We start from the raw sequence: 5,773 nt of genomic DNA on the forward strand, positions 1-5,773 counted from the left end.
GTTCCAAATAGGAAAAGGAGTACATCAAGGCTGTATATTGTCACCCTGCTTATTTAACTTATACGCAGAGTACATCATGAGAAATGCTGAGCTGGAGGAAGCACAAGCTGGAATCAAGATTGCTGGGAGAAATATCAATAACCTCAGATATGCAGATGACACCACCCTTATGGCAGAAAGTGAAGAAGAACTAAAGAGCCTCTTGATCAAAGTGAAAGAGGAGAGTGAAAAAGTTGGCTTAAAGCTCAACATTCAGAAAACTAAGATCATGGCATCTAGTCCAATCACTTAATGGCAAATAGATGGGGAAACAGTGGAAACAGTGACAGGCTTTATTTATTGGGGCTCCAAAATCACTGCAGCCATGAAATTAAAAGATGCTTACTCCTTGGAAGGAAAGATATGACCAACCTAGACAGCATATTCAAAAGCAGAGACATTACTTTGTCAACAAAGGTCCATCTAGTCAAAGCTATGGTTTTTCCAGTGGTCATCTATGGATGTGAGAGTTGGACTATAAAGAAAGCTGAGCACCGAAGAATTGATGCTTTTGAACAGTAATGTTGGAGAAGACTCTTGAGAGTCCCTTGGACTGCAAGGAGATCCAACCAGTCCATCCTAAGGGAAATCGTTCCTGGATGTTCATTGGAAGGACTGATGCTGAAGCTAAAACTCCAATACTTTGGCCACCTGATGCGAAGAGCTGACTCATTTGAAAAGACCCTGATGTTGGGAAAAGTTGAAGGCAGGAGGAGAAGGGGACGACAGAGGATGAGATGGTTGGATGGCATCCCCAACTCAATGGACATGAGTTTGGGTAAACTCTGGGAGTTGGTGACAGGCAAGGAGGCCTGGCATGCTGTGATTCATGGGGTCGCAGAGTCGGACACGACTGAGCGACTGAACTGAACTGAACTGATACACATATGTACAACACGATGTATCAGCACTCGAAGGCACACACACCAAAAACTATGATGGATGCAGAGTAACATCCCCGCTTGCTTCTTCTTGGCATCTTTGTGCCACCATCCCCTTTTTGGGAAAAGTTAACAGCGCTGTATACTGGGAGGAAAGGTCTGATGCAGTAAAACTATCATCAATAAAGATGACATTTCCACATAACATCCTTTTGAAGTTAATGAACAGCCAGTACACATTGGTCCTCAAGTTGCCCACTGTAATCCTAAGACCCAGGGACAATTTACCTAAATTACTTAAATTTATTTTTCCTTAATATTATGTTACTATTTTGTCATTTAGTCACTAAGTCTTGTCCTACTCTTTGCGACCCCATGAACTGGAGCCCACCAGGCTCCTCTGTCCATGGGATTTCCCAGTCAAGAACACTGGAGTGGGTTGCCATTTCCTCCTCCAGGGGATCTTTCCAACCCAGGGATCAAACCCACATCTCCTGCACTGGGAAGCAGTTTCTTTACCACTAGCGATACTTGGAAAACCCATCCTGTGCATTATAGGGAAGAAAATAAAGAAATAAGAGAAAGCTGTGGTCTCTCCCCTCCCCTCCCAGCCACATGCCTAGACTTTTCTCCAAGAGTGTAGACCACTCTTTTTTGTCTCATTTTCAGGGAACCCGCGATTCCTTCCTACATGAACACACCTCTTTTTGTTGTTGTTCTGGACATTAACAAACAAAGTTACTAAGTCATGAATCAGACAACCTAGTTTTAACACCTGGAAATGATCTTGAGCAGGTCATTTCTTTTTTTTTTTTCTTCTTAATTTTATTGTAGGGTTGATTTACAATGTTGTGTTAATTTCTGCTGTACAAAAAAGTATTTCAGTTATAAATGTATATATTCTTTTTCCTGTTATTTTCCACTATGGTTTATCACAGTATATTGAATAGAGCTTCCTATACTACACAGTAGAGCTTTGTTGTTTCTCCATATTATCTATACAGGTTTGATCAGGTCATTTCAATGTCACTCTGAAAAACTTGGTGTCCCCAGGCCTTTGCTCACTCATCTGAAAATGAAGGCAGTAACCCCCATCCAGCACATTTTCTGCCTGAGCTGCGCCCCAGCTTGTTACGGGGGACCAGTTAGATTAGTTGAGTGCCCAGTACGTAAAAGGCACAGTGCCAGGGGGGAGATACAAATGTAAAGTGTACAGCATTATCTAAATGTCAGGTCTTGGTACCATTATAAAAACACTCATCTGGAAACTACATCAAACATTTTACTTCTTCTTCAACTACTGTCATCTTCCACATCCATAACCCCCCCAGCTCTTCTATTACCCACATTAGTGGTAAAGACAAAATGCCATCCTTTCATGCCCTGTCACCTTCCTCACTGAGCAATAACCGTGTCAACTGGAAACATCAGAAAGGTCACTGGCTGAAACGTTTATTCTGCAGCCCTGCATCACTGGGTATTCTTTTTTTGAGTGTCATCAAATATTATAAGGGGTTGTTGTCCCCGATAATTCTCAATTTTTGTTTTCTACTTAATAAGTCAGACACAGACCAGAAAAAACACAAACCTTTACTTTCTGTGTAAGATGGTAGTCAAAAGAGATTAAGCTGCTTCTGAGTTGTTTAACTCTGAAAATGGCGTCATGCTAGTTAGAAACATCCTTTTCTAGGTTATGGGTTGAATTTTGTCTGTTTCCCCCTCTCCAAAAGAAAGATACATGAGGTCTGAAGCCCTGGTGACTCAGAATGTAGTGTGGTTTGGGAAAGAGGGTCACAGCAGATGTGATTAGTTAAGATGAGGTGAGGTCATCCAGGAGAAGAGTGGGCTCGAGTCCAGTGTGATCGGGGTCCTTATAAGAAGATTCCCATGTGAAGGCGGAGACACACAGAGAGAAAGCCACGCGACAACGGAAGCCCAGACTGGGCAACGCAGCTTCGAGCCAGAGAACACTGAGCTTTGCAGCAACTGCCAGGAGGCAGGCAGAAGGAAAGAAGGATTTCCTTACATATTTCAGAGAGATCCTGGCCCTACTGACACACTGATCTCAGACTTCCAGCCCCCAGAACTGTGAGAGGATACACTTTTGCTGTTTGAAGCCATCCAGCTTGTGGAACTTTGTTAGGACAATCTTAGAAAATGAATACAGTGTATAAGACATGTGGGGAAAAGAGAGCTTCCAAATGATGCTGTATTGTTCTCTATTTCTGGGTAACAGACTACCTAAGCTTGGCAACTTAATACACCTTTGTCATCTCATAGCTTCTGTGAGTCAGGAACCGGAGTGTGGCTCGACCTGTCCTGCGCAGGCTGCGCTCAGGGTGTCGGCCGGGGCTGGGGTCTCACCTGAAGGCTCACTGAGGCAGGGTCCATCGTGAACTGATGGTGGTTCAAGGTCCCGGCTGCAGGTAGTGTGTGGGCAGCAGGCGGGTCTCAGATAAGCTCCGGAGACCAGTGATGCTGGCCTCAGGTACTCAAGAAGGAGCGAGGGCTCATCATAATAAAACGAGCGAATTTTTCAGACACAAGCAATGAAAAGTGTATTTTTTTTTCAACTATAGGTATTGACCTTTATTTGGTAAAGGAAAACAGTTTTGACAATTGAGTTACCAGAGTCTTAAAAATACAATTATATATTAAGAATTCGTGTTTTCTTAAAAGAATATTGTTTTGAACCAAATATGGGCTGGGTATAGTTTATTTACATAATGAAACTACTCTTGAACACAGCTTAAAATGTTCTCATCTCAGTCAGTTTTTCTCTTCTCAGAGTTAAATGCCTCATATCATCATTGTGCTGAATTCCTCAGTATATTCCAAATCATTTCTAGGGGAAATACTTGGGAAGCAGGGAATGCCTGTCTTCCCTCAGAAAGACACTCATAACATGGAATTTTTCTTACTACGTTGTGTGAATATTCTCACAACTCCTACCTTCTGCTCTTTTGAGATGTGCGTTTTGCCACAACAGGGAAAAGCACACCACTAGGACCTGGAAAACCTATTTCTTGATGCCAACTGTTACCTCCATTAGGACTACATGTTTGGTACAATGGGATATTAGTCAGTTATTAAAAAAGAATGAAAAAATGCTATTTGCTGCAACATTAATGGACCTGGAGACTGTCATACCGAGTGAACTAAGTCAGACAGAAAAGGAGAAATATCACATGACTTCCCTTATATGTAGAATCTAAAAAGAAATGATACAAATGAACGTACAATACAGAAAGAGACTCACAGACTTAGAGGACAAATTCATGGTTGCCAGGGGAAAGATGAGGGCAAGAGATAGAGAGTTTGGGATGGGCGTGTACACACTGCTGTATTTAAAATGGATAACTGACAAGGACCCACTGTATACCATATGGAACTCTGCTCAATGCTGTGTGGCAGCCTGGATAGGAGGGGAGTTTGGGGCAGAATGGATACATGTATATGTATGGCTGAGTCCCTTTGTGATAATTTCACCTGAAATTATCACAACATTGTTAATTGGCTATACCCCAATACAAAATAAGAAGTTATATAAATATATATATAAAATGTTCTCTCTCTTTAATATATATATTAAAGAATACATGTTTGGTTATCTTTTTCTGGAGCACCTGTATTTTTGGAAATGTGATGTTTTTAACTATGCCAAAATAGGTTTGATGAAAGATTAAAGAAATTAAGCTATCTTATGACTTCCTTTTGTGGTATCTTGGGGAAATCAGTGGTGAGATCTCTGTCCTCTCAAATCCTGGAACTGAAGGGAAAAGGAAAGCAACAGCAGACCTGACATTTAGGACATATTTATTACACAACTGCCCTGTGTGACCTACTCCATTACTTTTCCAGAGGAAACTCATTCATGCATATATTTAAACAGCCTTTAAAATACCTATTGGACATCTACCGTATGTCAGGTGCCTGGCACTGGGGATACAAAGATAGTGAGAAACCAGTTTTCGGTTGAGCTTTAAATGGCACAAATGATTCAGTGCTCTGTACTCTGAGTGAAATAGTTTCACTTAGAAACACAAGTATCGACTAGGAATCGAAGCTCCTGTCTTGTTACCGATGGATTGGAAAAATTATCTTCCTGGTTGTCCACCAAATTGTAGTGGAGACCCTGGTGAACATTTCTGCCCAGGGCAGCAACAGATGGGAGAATCTCTGTGGTCTGTGTGCAGGAGAAGGAAGGGACAGGGAGGGGGAAGAAGGAGAGAGAGAGAGACAGAGAGGAACAGAGAGAGGATGTCTTACTTGAAGACTATGCCCTCCTACCTTCCAGGGGGCCAGTGAGGTGGGCAGGGCCCAGCTGGGTGGTTGTTGCAGGTTTGGCTCCTGGTTAATATTGCATCAGAGCTGTGGGTCTCTGTGGGGAACATTGGAGGAGAGGGCCTCCTGTTTGGTTCATCGATGGGGACATTTCTCTTATCTGAATGGCCTGTGTGTATGGCAGAGCAACATCTAATTATGTCTGCTCCTCTCCTCTCCTTTGAATGGCCTTCGTCCCCTTCGGAGCCCCAGGCCCGGATCCCATTCCTTTGTGTAACCGAAAGAGGGATCTGGCTGTTCGCTGCCCAAAAGCCAATAGAGAGGCCAGGGTGGTGGAAAGGAAAGTTTGCTTAATTTTGGATGCCAGTGACTGGGGTGAGGAGGCAGGAGTAGACTCCTGTCCAAAGGCTGACACCCCTCCCTGCAACTGACAATCCGTGGGAAAGAACTTTTATAGACAGAGGGAGGGAGCTATATGCAGAAACAGCACAGTCAGCTCTGACAGTCATCTTGAAATTGATCATTGGTGGTCTGACCAATGTCATCTTGATTGCTTTAAGTGCAATCAA

The sequence above is a fragment of the Bison bison genome, unplaced genomic scaffold (genome assembly GCF_000754665.1).
Source record: "Bison bison bison isolate TAMUID 2011002044 unplaced genomic scaffold, Bison_UMD1.0 scf7180017864475, whole genome shotgun sequence".
Taxonomy (NCBI): Eukaryota; Metazoa; Chordata; class Mammalia; order Artiodactyla; family Bovidae; genus Bison; species Bison bison.